Source organism: Delphinapterus leucas, chromosome 3 (assembly GCF_059928025.1).
Source record: "Delphinapterus leucas isolate spDelLeu-1000000601 "Yukka" chromosome 3, BTC_Dleu_Yukka2, whole genome shotgun sequence".
Lineage (NCBI taxonomy): Eukaryota > Metazoa > Chordata > Mammalia > Artiodactyla > Monodontidae > Delphinapterus > Delphinapterus leucas.
Genome location: NC_143131.1, coordinates 57,737,774 through 57,753,094, shown reverse-complemented (window position 1 = coordinate 57,753,094; position 15,321 = coordinate 57,737,774). Strand labels below are relative to the sequence as shown.

General features: G+C 40.2%; 1 long non-coding RNA gene across 1 annotated transcript; it reads right to left on the bottom strand.

Annotated features, from left to right (window-relative positions):
- Positions 1–606: 606 nt before the first annotated feature.
- On the bottom strand, positions 607–4,786 carry LOC149749570 (uncharacterized). The gene is made up of 3 exons (XR_016392674.1): positions 4,236–4,786; positions 2,868–3,115; positions 607–1,339 (listed from the first exon to the last, which is right to left on the bottom strand). It is a non-coding gene; the product is annotated as an uncharacterized LOC149749570 (long non-coding RNA).
- Between the last annotated feature and the right edge of the window lie 10,535 nt (positions 4,787–15,321).

Genomic DNA, 15,321 nt, shown 5'->3' with positions numbered 1-15,321 from the left:
TTTCACAAAACATAATTTCAGCAAAAACACAAGTTTTAGAAGAACTTTAAAAGCAAGCTGTAGAATAATACCACTTACCTGAAACTTAACAGTATGTAAGCAATATCATATTTTGTTTATAGGTACATAGATTTGTTGTAAAGGATAAAGAAATGCATGGGAACACTAAACACAATAACCATCAAACTTTGAATACTAGTTAGCTCTGGTGAGTAAGAAAGGAAATTATATATCTAATTTCTTTTTCTTGAATTGGGTGCATACATATGTAACGTTTATTATATTATTCTCTATAATTTATTGTAAGCAAAATAATTTCAAAATTTTGTAAGTGGAAAAGAGAAGGAAAAATACACCAAAATATTTATAGCAGTCAATTCTGAGGGATAGGATTATAGGTGGGATTCCTTTACTTTTCCTTTAAGAATTTCCCCCAATTTATCCATTATTACACTTGTTTTATGGCAGAAAAAGAACATCGATACCTAAGAATGAAGTCTGAAAATTTCTCTAATCAGGTACAAAACCTTTTTTCCCCATAATGAAGAACTAAGCTATAAATATCTATATATATATATACACACACACACACACACACACATATATGTACACACACATATATACACACATACATATACACTATATATGTATATATGTATTAATATATACTATATATGTATATATGTATTAATATATACTATATATGTATATGTATACTAAATATATGGAGTATGTACTCTATATACTTTATATAATATACATAGATACATACATACAATATATAATATTGTATATATGGGAAGCCCCATTGGATAAACTTCTTACTAAGGTGTGAATGATTGATATATGACTTAGCAACAACTGCAAGGGAAGAAGGGAAGAATAAGACAAGAGAGCAGTAAAAACCTGAAAAGATCATGAGTGTGTGTGTGTGTGTGTGTGTGTGTTGGGGAAGGGCATGTAGGGGTGGGAGGAGAAAGGGGTTGAAGTGAAAGGGACAATTAGAAATGACTGTCACAGGAGGAAATTGGAGACCCCAGGACAAACTGTACATTGCTACACGTGACTGGCATGTCAGGGGCCCCCCACTCATCAGGCACGGCCCTCAGTTCTGTGCAGCTGTGGAGAATACCAGCCAGGTCCCCAGGATGGGGCCACTTTGCAGCAAGGAAATAGAGACCTGGGTGTGCTGAGGTGCTGTCCCTTACCTCCCAAGACAAGGACAGGCTCATTCACATCTGAGTTCCTCTTGCTGCCCAGCATGCGGAGGCCTGTGGCATCTCACCAGGATCTGCTTCTCCGGAATTCTTTGGCATAAGGGTCTGTTTTACCCTGATCACTGTAAACAGAAGCATTTGACTTTTAATTAATGGAAGCGGATGCTTTTCTTTAATACACAGAAGTAGAAGATTGATTTGTATCTTTTGCACACACATAGGGACGGCTTAATTTAATGGAGCTGAAGGGGGAGGGGAGAGGGTCTTAGCAAGACCCATCTGGCCCAGCTCCGATTTCGCATGGATCACTTCCCACTCACGACAGAGATGCTAATTGTGAGCGCTACTTCCAAACACCATAGGATGCAGTGTAATTACACTGCTCATAACAGAATTCCAAACAGGGCTCTGTTTTGAATTTGATGAAACATAATGAGGAATCTCTGTGGCAGATAACAACACTCTTCTTTCAATTAATGGGATACTTGCTCAGAGTCATCCCCCAAACCATCAGGAACTGATTAGAGAGATTTATGATATCTGAAAGGACCAAACACAAACATTTTTCAAGTAGAAAGTGCAGTAACGCTATCTCCTTTGAGAACATCAGGGAGGACATTTATTTAAATGAAATGTGAGTAGACAGAATAATTTTCTAGAACACCTTCCATCCAGATCTGAAAGTCAAATTGCCCAAAGCGAACAACATTAGGCCACTTTATGGAGAATTTCATTTATTCCTTCCCTCATTCAGTCATTCATTCACAAAAGTGAGCCAACAGATATGTATAGAACGTGATCATGAGTCAGGTGTGGGCCTTGGCTGTGTTAAACTGCACTGATGAGTCACAAGGGGACGTTTTCTGTAAGAAGACTTGGCATGTTTGAAAGAAAACAGATGTGAAGTTAGAAGTCCTTAATTCAAGTTCAAGCTTTCCCTGCTAGGTATATGATTTTGGGCAAATCACTTAACCACTCTGAGCTTCAAAGTCTTCAAAATGAAGAAAAGAATGCTTGTCTTTCGAACCTCATAACATCGCTCTGAATAAAATGATGTACACAAAATCTGCCTATAAAGTGCTATATAAATGTAAGGGTCTATATTGATACGAAGATAGTGACTGCCCAGCAGGGAAGATTTAAAGCATGTAGAAATACCTATAATACAAGGCAAAAAGTCAATGCTATTTTGATAGAGGTACAAATTTATTTATTTATTCGTTCAAAATACCTATTGAGCTCTAATATGGGCCAGACAACATGCTCAAATGGAGTGCAAAGTTCAGAAGAGGAAGATTACCTGCTTGCCCTTTAAATGCTCCCTGCCAAGATTATTCCCCAGATCTTACAGTATCCCTAATGTTATCAGTGTGGCTCTCATTTTTGCCAACTATTGTAAAACTCATGATTTGGTTTGATTTCCTTTCACTATAAGGATTGCCACTGGTCTGAAGATGATTTCCCCCTCAGCGTCTCCCTGCCCCTCCTCTATCTTTCTCTCACCTGAAGATGGAAAGGTGAGAGGATGGACCAGCTTTGGAAACACACCTGCCTGGACTCTGCCTTGTCCAAGCTTCATGACCTGGGAACATTCCCTGACATCTTTGAGTCTGGTGATACCCTCTGCACAGTGGGGGAAATTACACTCACCTTGTAGTGTCCTTGGGGCTGAGAGCAGCTATGGAAAGCCCCTGGCACATTGCACACGCTCGGCCATTGCAGCCATTATCATTGGAACGAAGGCCGTTTTCATCCATTCTCGTTTCCTTCATTCGTGGAATAACTCAGGTTTTGACAGAGGATTTGATTCAACTGAGTCATGGATATTTTCTTGTTTCATTTATTGATTTGGGAGGAGAAAAATGAGTGTGGTGAAAATTTTTTCAGTAGCTTCAAGCCTGTTGTTAAAAAAAAATACAGACATGAGAAACGGCCTGTTGTAGGCAGAGGACCTGCTGCTTCTTTTACAATCGCAGAGCGAGAGTCTGCTTCTCTTTCTGACCTATTTTTAGCCTCAGTTTTTTCTCAACAATTTCCCATATGGCACTGCTTCTATTTCTTCTACCAAAGGCAGGGAATGTCACTTTTTCGGCTTAGCTCTAGTTTCAACTATTCAGTGTACAATTATATCTTACTTTTAAGCACATGATGGGGTGGAAGTGGCAAATCATCCAATTGCTTAAAAAAAGAGGTACTAGCAGAGACTCTCCTTGACCTGGCAGACACAGGATTGGTAACAAGAAGATGGGTGAGGACATGCTCTCAGCCCCTCAAGACAAGCTCTAAAGTGCAATGTGTTAATGCTTTTCCACGACTCCCTCTGGAAGTCAGGAGGAGTGTCGCCCTTGGTGATCTCAGAGAGGCTGGGGAGAGATAAGATTTGGGCCAATCCCCTTCCAATCAAGATTCAGGACCACAAGTTCAATTATTGGCCTTTGCCACTTGGCAGGGAAACGTCCCAATCATGGCAGAGAACAAGAATTTGACCTGACAAGCATGAGAGCTTTCACACGAGTTAACAGAGCTTGGAATTATGGAGACACTCGAAAATAGCTTTGGAATAAAGACTTTCTCTTTGACAGTTACTCCTGTTTCCTTGAATTTCTAAAAATGTCCAGAAAATGGATATCTGAATGCTTTCCCAATCACTCCTCCATCCAGCAGTAGATGGTATAATTTTTTCAATTTTTTAGTAGAGGTATTTTATTTACCATTTTCCGAGGCTTCCTGTGCCTCTTGGAGAAGCAGATGCCAACCAGAATAAAACACACAGAAGGGAAATGTTTGTGAACATTGCTCAGGGGGGAGGGAGCAGAACTGAGCAGGGAGAGCCTTCAGACCCCTAGGCAGGGCTGATAGCTGTTTAAGAGGAAGGGAAAAAGGAGAAGTGGGTAGGAGGAGGTTTAGACTGCAGTGAAACTCTGATAAAGCCCCAGCCAGGTCAATAGGGAGCCCCGGTGGAAAGATTGTCCATTAGAGGAGTCCCATATTGGGCAACAATGGCTCTGGTCTCCTTACCGTGCTTGGCCACTGGGTAAATGCAACCTTTAGAAAGCAAGGCCTCAGCGTGAATGCTGCATTCGATCCAAAGGCGCACAGCAGGAAGCTGCCCATGAGCTACTCTCCTTAGAGCAACTTCTCTTGAAGGGAGACTTCCATGGCTGCCATGTCCACACAGTTCCATTTTTCTACACGTGTTCAGCAAGCAGCATCCCCCACTTCCCACTGGCATCACCTCTACAGGAGAAAATTAGAAGAGGTTAGTTGGGTAAACTATAGCCCCATCTCTGCAGTTGGTCATTGCCTCCGTCCTCCACTATCCCTTCTAAACGCCCCTCACCTTCAGTGTCGCCTGGGCAGGTCTTGATCGCTTACCCAATGGTAGACCCCAATCTCTCATTCCTAAAAGGTCTGAGCCCCCAGTACCACTGAGCAAAGACCCCTAAAAGGTGCCCAATTGGCTCTACTGCATTTCACACATATTCCTCTCTGTCCCTATTGTGTCAGAGTAGCCCTTCGTCCTCTGCCAAAATTACCAAGGACAATTACCCCTGCCACAATGATGACTCCTCTTCTCACCGGCTGATCCTTGGACACTAGACGTTCAAGATGCTCAGGTGTAAACCATAGCTTGTAGTACAATGGGATACACGATGTATCCTCTGACAAAAATGTATCCTCTCTGGAGACTAGAACCTCTAACCTTGCAAAGCCCAGAATTATGGGGATGGGAAGTGCAAAGCCCCCGTGTGGGTCACTGAGAACGATGGCAAGTGGAGCTATTCTTGCTTTCACCCTCTTGGTTTCTAGATGCTTCAGATCTATTCAGATTATATTATGACAGTGAGGGGGAATGTTTCACATAGACCTGGGCCAAACTAAATAAATATTGTTGTTTGTTCAATGTGAATGCAAACTGTTTCTGATCTTTCGGTTTCTTGACTGGAGCAGAAAGGATGCAGGTGCCAAATCAATAGCCATTACCTGAGACCTTATTAATTAGCTGTAGCAAAGATACTATGTCTGAGATAGCACTGGCATCACGGCTACTACCTGGTTGAGCTTGTGGTAGTCTACAGCCACTCTCCATGATCTACCTTGTATCTGTAGGGTTCAGACTGGTAAATTAGATGGAAATGTGGTAAGAACCACCATCCCTGCATCCCATAGATCTTAAATGGTGGTACTAATCTCCACCATCCATCTCCTTCCAAAAAAAAAACCCCAAAACAAAACCTCTGGATGTGAGAGTGTTTTTACTAACTTTGGAGGCTTCCCCTTGACCTTCTTACTATGCAAGCTCTTACCCACAGGGCAAGGGTTAAAATAAGGGTTATTCCAATTGCCAAGTATGGGTCTATGGACATTTGAACCCACTGTAAACCAGACTAAACTGGTCTCCATTCATTAGGGGGTTATAATAACATTTTGGGTCTTTAAATGTCAATTTTAACTCAGTCTCTGTGTCCAACACTCATTGAAATGTTTGGGTATTCCTCTTTTCCAGTGTACAGTCACCCAAGTAAATGGCCATAGGTATTTTTGAGGAAGGGAGTCATTATAGCATATAGTTTCTGTGGTGTTTCTCCTGGAGATCTGGCCACCTCTTCAGTCAATGGATCCCAGATCAGAATACTGGCTCAAGACTAGTAATTGAGCAGGTGATCATGACCTTATATCATGGTAACTGTCTTCAATCTCCTTCTCCTCTATTCTTATCTTCTTCTGATCGTTATTAAGCAGTATTCTTGGCTTCTCATCTATTTGGCCATATTCCACTGACCATCTCCACAATTCCCTGTGGCCAAGCCCCCTTGGCTGCCCCTGTGACATTGCCAGTCATTATGGCAATTGCAGTCCCCTAGCTTCCAGTGGTTTAGTGCTGCCACCTGGCCTCTATTACTTCCAGGTTCCATTTTCCCATTGCTATCAATAAGCCCAGCTCACCCCTGCCGCCACTGAACTTCACAGAGTATTCCTGATGGCCTGATGAATGGTGTGTCCTCTGGACTCTCCTAAGCAATCCAGTCCTTCTGATGTCACATATAATATTGATTCCAGCATCCTCTCCTCCCTGGGTCTTTTAATTCCTTTCTCTACCATCTGCCAGAGCAATTCAGGAATGTCCACTTTGCTCAGTGTTACCCATTACATTCTTTAGGCTTCTAAGAGCCACTTTAGCATGAATTTTCCCCATACCCCAGGGTAGGATTTTGTCTGTGTCCCAAGAAACTGGGAAGTACATCTCTTAATAGACAGGGCTGGGCTGCCTTAGCAAGTTTTAAAGGTTCAGGGGAGTCTACATAGCTAAAAGTCTTGGGGGCATCCACTAAGATGTCCTTATGCAAAGTTTCAGGGTCCAAGGTTTTCCCAGCCAGGGCCTTGACCTTAGCATAACAGCCCTGTTTTGGTTGATCATTTAAATGTCTCTGGAGCTCTGAGAAACTATTAGATTCTGAGGCTTCTCTTCAACTATGATCATTATTCCACTGCAGGGGGATAAGAGACTCTTTTTAATTGTCCAAAGAGGCTGTCTGGCTCTCACACGTAGTCCTGAATTGTTTTTTAATGGCCCTTAGTTTCAAATGATCCCTCTACAGGGTGTCAAGGTAAAAGGAGAAAGGTAAGAAAGGAGGACAGGCAGGAGAACCCCTGACTGCAGGGCAGATCTGAGAAGGTCTCAGCTAGACAGACAGGGAGCCCCAGAGCAAAGATTTCCCATAATAGGAGTCTCGTGTTGAACAGAAATGGCATGGCTCTAGAGTCCCTGCTATGCTCAGTCCTGGCAGATGTCAAACCAGGGAGAACATGGCCTCAGTGGGAGCTCTGCTGGAGACCTGAATTTGCAGCATCTGGAAGATATCCTCTAGGTACCATCTTTGCAGCAAGTTCTCTTGAAAGGATATCTGAGCAGCAGCACACCTCCGTGGTTCGCACATCTCCCCACAGAGGTGGGAAGCCAGATATCTGGATGAAAGACCAATGGCCAACCTCCAGTGGCACAGAAGTTTGGAGAACTGAATTAGTTCCCCATTGGTTACATGGAAGAGTTCAAGCCATGGTTGAGGCCTTCCTTGGGCCATTTTAGGGGAGTAAGTTCTATACCTACGGTATCTCAAGATTTCCTTTGGTCCTGTCAGAATTCTTACCCCTGCAGGTTGAGCTTCTATATGCAGAAAAAGATCTTCCCATCTGCTATCTATGCAGCTGTGGCTCAGACATCTCCAGGAATGTTAACTGGATTCAAGCTCATAAAAGTGTTGGCTTATTGTGATCAAATTTGACCAAAATATCTCCTTCTAGACACTTGATCTTGGACTTCACTTAATTTTTATACTGAACACATTCTATGTCCTCTCTGATAGTTCTGTCTTCAAAGACTAGAGGTCTAATTTGTTCGATTGGGCAAGTTGTTTGACGCCAGTGAGGCTTTGTTTCCTTATTTACAAAATGAAGTAAGAAAAATGCCTCTTGTTTATTATGCAGTTAAAGCAATTAAGAAACACAAAACAGAATAGCATAGTAAGAATGAGTTCTGGAGTCAGAAGAGCCAACTCTCCATCAGTAATTCAACCTTGATGAAGCTACTGAACCTCTCTGCATCTCAGTTGCCTCTCTTTAAAATGAAGGCCATGGTACCAACTCATAGAGCTGTGAGTGCTCAGTCAAAAATGCTTAAGAAGCATTTAGCACAGTGCTGTGTAGCAGATGCTACTGGTGACCCACCTGCCTTACACTCCAGAGAACACCATCTCCACCTTCAACCTTCCAACTGCCAACACCTGCATTTCTTTTCTGAGGGATTTTTCTTGCAGCTGGACCAGAGTTGCTGTCCAGCGTGCCAGGGACCAATGTGCCAGGGAATGAATGTTCCCCCAAGGAACAACCCTCAACCAATGTCTAATGGTAGCCGTATAAGCAAGCCAGTAACCTTCCCTCTCAGTAGGGCAACTCAGGCTATTGTCTCATGTTCCCCTAGTGGTACCTGGCCAACAAAATGTACCTTTTATTGGCTGACTTTTCCTCCCTGTCTTACTTCCCTACTCTCCTACCAGTTTTTCCTCCATCTCCCAAATATTGATATAAAATACTCTCACTTCCCATCAACAGACAAATGGATAAAAAGATGTGGTATATATAGACAATGGAATATTACTCAGCCATATAAAGAATGACATTCTGCCACTTGCAGCATGAGGATGGACCTAGAGAACATTATACTTAGTAAAATAAATCAGAGAAGGACAAATATTATATGATGTGACATATATGGAATCTAAAAAATAATACAAATGAATGTATATGCAAAACAGAAACAGACTCAGATATAGAAAACAAACTAGTGGTTACCAATGGGGAGAAGGAAGGGGGAGGGGCAAATTAAGGGTATGGGATTAAGAGATACAAACTACTATGTATAAGATAGATAAGCAACAGGGATATTCTGTATGGCACAAGGAATTATAGTCATTATCCTGTAACAACTTTCTTTCAAAATTTTTATTAGAGTATAGTTGAGTTACAATGTTGTGTTAGTTTCAGATGTACAGCAAAGTGAATCAGTTATACATATACATATATATATATATATATATATATATATATATATATATCTCCACTCGTTTTTAGATTCTTTTCCCATATAGGCCATTACAGAGTATTGAGTAGAGTTCCCTGTGCTTGTAACAACTTTTAATGGAGTATAATCTATAAAAATACTGAATCACTATGCTGTACACTTGAAACTAATATAATATTGTAAATCAACTATACTTCAAAAAAAACCTTGCACTTCAATTCTTTTCTCAGAGTCTGCATTTAGGGGAATCTGAGTAAGATACTCAGGCACACACACACACACAATCAATAAAGCTAGCTGTGGTTATTATAAGAAATGTGCTTTATAAAATATAAATCATTATGTAAATATTAGCAATGATAAAAAATTTGTCAAATTCTCAGTAGAAGAAGAAGGCATCCAACACCATCACAGTTAAGACATCTAGAAAGAACCTTGAAAGTCAACTTGTTCATTTCTACTAGCAACTTCCCACTCACTCCCATCTCAGCACCTTCCAGCCCAAGACGCAAATTCATACGACACCTTGGAACCCTGGCCCTAGAATAGTATATGATTGAGTAGCTTCCTGGGGAGGACTAGAACAGAGAAAGAGATGTCTTCACAACCACTTTTTACCTTCTCCTGTCAACTTCTTACCTTCTCAGCCCCAAGACAGGTTTAGAAAGGGAAAACAAAGGGTCTAACTACTCACAAAAGGCTGAAAGTCCCTAGGATGTCTGGAGTTGCTGGACGCTGCCTGGGTTTAAACTTTGTCCTAGCAGGAGGTCTATTCTCCTGTGCCCCTTCAAGTCTGTCCCATGTGCTTTGTAAAGCATGCCTTTAATAGATGAGCCTAGGGCCCAGCCTCTGCAGATTGATAAGATCACAGGCTCTGTAGCAACCTCATTGCTGCCTCCCCTGCACCATCTGCCCAAACCAAGCCTGTCCCCACAAATCCCATTCAAAGCATGTAATTGAATGAATCCTGCTTTATGTGGAAATGAAATACGGCCCAGAGGGGTTTTCTTCCACGGCTCATTTTCAGTTCAGTTAACACATCTTGGTCTACAGGAAATACCAAATGCCAACACACCACTTCCCAACCAGGTGGACTGGCCTATCTCCACATCTTGAGAGCATCTACCATCAGGGCAGCAAGATGATTAATGGGACGGGGTAAGGAGGTGTGACACCCTAAGCCATTTTCTACAGGCAGGGGGAAATCTGTGATTGCAGAGGTTCAATTTAGCACATCAGCATTTTATTGATACATCTGATGTGTAATCTAGAATTAACCTTCACGAGGGCAGGAACATTTTTGTCAGTTTGTTTACAGCTGTATCCCTAGCCCCTGGAACAATGCCAGAGAATAGCAGATACTCAGTATATTCTTGTTCTTTTCTTTTAAAAAATTTAGCTATAATTTACATAAAGAGAAATGCACAGGCATTAAGTATAGGATGAGTTTTGACAGATGTGTATACCCAATTAATCTAAACCCTCATCAAGATTGAGAACATTTCTATTACCCCAAAATGTTCCTTAATGTCCCTTCCCAGTCAATCCCCCAGTCCTTCCCAGAGACAACTGCTGTTTGGATTTCCATCACCATAGATTAGCCTGGACTTTACATAAATGGAATCATAGTGCAGTTTGTACTCTGTGATGTCTGACTTCTCTTGTTCCACTTAATACTTTTGAGATTCAGCCATCTTCTTGCAGGTTTCAGTAATTTACTTCTTTTTGTTGCTAAGCAGATTCCATTTATGAATGTACCACAATTTGTTTGTCTATTCTCCTGGTGGTAGACATTGGAGTTGTTTCCAGATTTTGGTAATCATGACTAAAGCAGCTATAAATATTCTTATACAATTGTTTTTGTGAACATATGTTTTCATTTTTCTGGGTAAATAGCTAGGAATGGAATTTCTGGGTCATAGGACAGATATATGTTTAACTTGATGAAAAAAAGCCAATTTTCTGAAAGGATTGTATCAGCAATATACATTCTCACTAATATTTGGTATTGCTGATCTTTTAAATTTTAGCCATCCTAGTGGGTTTGAAATGGAATCTCACTGTGGTTTTAATTTGCATTTCTTTGATGGCCAGTAATATCAAGCATATTTCCATGTGCATGCCGATCATTTGCATATCTTCCGTTATGTAGTGTCTGTTCAACTCCTTGTCAATTTCTGTATTGGGTTGTTTGTTTTCTTATTGATTTTAAGAAGTTTTAAAATATTCTGATTACAACTTTTTCTTCTGTCAGAAAATAGATAAGTAGGCCTCAGACTAGGAGAAAGCTGAGCAGAAGTTTTTAATGTTGATTAAGTCAAATTTATAATTATTTTTGTGGTTAGTGCTTACTGCGTCCTGTCTAAAAAAATCTTTGCCTATCCGAAGCTCATGAAGATATTCTCCTAAGTTTCTTTAAGATGCTTCATAACTTTAGCCTTTACATTTAGGTCTATGATCCATCTCGACTTAATTCTAGCATATGGTGTAAAGTAGTAGTTGAGGTTCATTTTTTGCTGTACAGTTATCTAGCTATTCCAGCATCATTTGTAGAAAAGGCTTTCCTTTCCCCATTGAATTGTGATGGTGCTTTTATTAAAAAACAAAACAAAAACCAATTGACTATATCTATATCTGGAATCTGAATTCTATACCACTGATCTGTTTGTCTATCATTATGTCAATACCAACTCTTCTAATTACTACTGCTTTATATTTATTCTTTTTTAAAAGTTAATTAATGTATTTATTTTTGGCTGCATTGGGTCTTCGTTGCTGCACGCAGGTTTTCTCTAGTTGCAGCGAGCAGGGGCTACTCTTCATTGCGGTGTGCGGGCTTCTCATTGTGGTGGCTTCTCTTGTTGTGGAGCACAGGCTCTAAGCACACGGGCTTCAGGCTCGCAAGCTCTAGAGCGCAAGCTCTGTAGTCGTGGCGCACAGGCTTAGTTGCTCTGCAGCATGTGGGATCTTCCCAGACCCGGGCTCGAACCCTTGTCCCCTGCAATGGCAGATGGATTCTTAACCACTGCACCACCAGGGAAGTCCCTATATTTACTCTTGAAAGTAGGGAATGTTAGTTTTCCAACTTTGTTGTTTTTTTCAAGATTGTTTTCACTATTCTTGTTCCTTTTTATTTTTATCGAAATTTTGGTACTGGCTTAACAATTTCTACCAGTAAAAAAGGCTGCTGAGGTTTTAGTTGGGATTACGTTGAATTTTTTGGATTAAAGGGGGGAGAAATAACATTTTAACAATATTGGACTGTCTCATCCACGAGCACAGTATATCTCTCCATTTACTTATGTCTTCTTCATTTTAGCAATGTTTTGTAGTTTATAGCTTTCAGTTTAGGAGTCTTGCACATCTTCTGATAAATGTATTCCTCAGTATTTTGTACTCTACAATGCTATTGTAAATGTAAATGTAGACTTTTATATTTCATTTTCTAATTTTTATTTCTAGTATGTAGAAATACAAATTATTTTTAGATACTGACTTTGCACCCTATGTCCTTACTAAATTCACTTATTAGTTTTAATAGTTTTGGGTAGATTCCTTTGAAAGCAGATTATCTGTGTAGACAGCTATAACTCATCTGTGAATAAACGTTTTACTTCTCCTTTCCAATCCTTCTGTCTTTTTTAAATCTTTCTTTTTAGCCCTGCCTAAGATTTCCAATACAATGCTGAATACAAATTGTGAGGACACATATCCTATCCTTGACTTGTTTTCAATTCAATATTTTAGTTTTATTACATGATGTTAGCTAATTATTTTGTAGATAGCTGTTATCAAGTTGAGGAAGTTTCCCTTTATGGCAAATTTGTTGAGAGCTTCTACTTTTGTCATGAATAAATGTTGGAATTTTGTCAAATGCTTTTTTTGCATCTATTGAGCTAATCATAATTTTCTCCTTGGTTCTGTTGATGTTCTTACTTACTTTTATTGATTTCCTAATATTAAACCAAACGTGCCTTCCTAAAACAATCTCCCACTTTGTCTTGATGTAAGTATCCTCTTTGTATCTTGTTTGATTCAACTGATAATATTGTTAAGGATTTTTACATCTAGTTATAGGAGGGATATGGGTCTGGCTTTCCGGGTTGTTTGTTTGTATGTTTGTTTTGATGTCTTGTCAGCTTTTGGTATCAGGATTATGCTGAACTCATAAAATCAGTTGTGAAGCATCCCACTTTTCTCTCTATTCTGAAAGATTTTATAGGATTGATCTTACTTCCTACTTAAAAATGTTGAACAGAACTCACCAGTGAAACCATGCAGCCTGGAGATTTGTGTGAAAGTATTTTATTATTAATTCAATTTCCTTAACAGATGTAGCTATTCAGATTTTATATTTCTTGTGTTAGTTTTGCTAAGTTATATCTTTCAATAAATTTATCTAGTTCATCTAAATTACCACATTTATTAGCATTAAAATGAATTCATAATATCTCATTATCTTTTCAATATCTATAGATGCTGTAGTGATGTCTTCTCTCATTCCTTCTCTCATCTATAGATGCTGTAGTGATGTCTTCTCTCATTCCTTCTCTCATCTATAGATGCTGTAGTGATGTCTTCTCTCATTCCTGGTATAATTTGTGTTTTCTCTCTTTTTTTCTTGGTCAATTTTGCTCTGGATTCATCAATTTCAAAAACAAAAATCTTTTTCAATGAAACAACTGCTGGCTTTGTTCATTTTGCCAATTATTTGTAGGCTTATTGTTTTACTGATTTTCACTCATCTTTATGTTTTTATATTTTGCTTATTTTGGTTTAATTTGCTCTTTTTTTCCTAGCTTTTTAGGTAAAAGTTTAGATCATTGACTTTATATTTTTTTTTGTTCTCTAATGTAAGCATTTAATGCCATAAATCCCCAAAATTTCTATGGCTGCATCTCACAAATTTTGACATGTTGTGCTCCCATTTCCATTCATTTCAAAATATTTTCTAATTTCTCTCATGATTTCCTCTTTGTTTCATGGATTATTTAGAAAATCTATTGTTAACTCTCCAAATAATTGAGGGGTTTTACAGATATATCTTTTTTGTTGTTGATTTCTAACTTAATTATATTGTGGTGAGAGAACATCCATATAAGCAACTGTTCATGTGCCCATCATTCCAGTTCTGGGTTGGCAATGACGAAGGTTGGCTAATGTCAACTAACTGAAACATTCCGTTTACTTTATTATTCAACGGCTCTTCTGTTGGATGTTTTCTAGTGGGTGTTAAATCTCACATTGTTCCCACTCCCATGTGTCCATGTACAAGCCTCTACTCGATTGACACAGCCTTGTCACTGATCTCCCTGTTTACCATCCAGGCCCCAGACCAACCACCCAGGCCATTGGACACTGTCTAGGAATCTGCACATATATTCTGACCTCGTGTTACTTCTCTTTCCATTCAAAGTGAATGACCAGTTGTGTCACTTGCCGTTCTGCCTACTGGGAAGATCTTCCCTTTTCACTTCTCTCAAGGTCACCCATGAATGTGGATATAATGCAGCACTATCTGTTTTCAGCTGGCTTCCACACACTGAGTCAACTCAACTGGATAACAAGTTCAGGCTTTTACCTCCTCCCTCAGCTAATCATATGAGATCTTCCCTACAGCCACAGGCATGAGCTGGGAGATGGGTGTTGCTGCAACTATAGTGAGTGACATGGAAGTATGGGTGACCTGCCCATGCAGTTATCTGTGCTCTCTGTTCTGCTTAGGCTTGAACCTAGAACATTTCCGTTTTATTATAGACCGATACTGGGCTTGTCCAACTTTATGATTTGACAGACCTGATAGACCCCAGAACAGAATGGATAGTCCCAGGTGCAGGGTCATTTGGTTCTCCAGATAACCAAGCATTCTATCTCTACCAGGGCCCAATATCATGCCAAGAGCAGTTTTTCAAAAGGTGTATATTTCTCTGCTGCAAATGTCATGACCTTGCTCCAGAACCTCAGAGGCCTGTGTTGCCATTCTTTCACAGAGGCTTGCCATAAATTCCACACTGCATCTTTTCCCACCACTGACACCTCCAACACCATAGGGCCTGTTAGACTGTATGACCCACATAGCAGGACTGCCTACACCACAGCCTGGACTTGCTGCAGAGCTCTTTCTTACTCTGGACCCCACTCAAAGCTGGCAGCCAGGTGTTCAGGCCAGGGCAACATTCCTAGGTGTGGAATGGGTTGTCTCTGGAACCCAAGCGGCCTACCAGGCACTGTGCTTCCTTCTTTGTGACAGGGGATGCAAAATGCTATCCTTTTTCTTATACTTTGGTGGAGATATCCTAGCACATCCCTGACCACTACACCCTAAAAACTTTACTGAAGTGTCAGGTTCCCGAACTGTCTAGGGTTCTTCTCCCACTTTCTGGACCCCATGGGTTTTAAATGGACTTCAGTGCACTACCTTCTCTTGCTCATTTTTCCTAATCAGTAATAGATTAATGTAATGTTCCACAGGATGTCTAGACAGTCCAGATCTCCTTGGAATATATTATGACAGAAAGTGGGGAA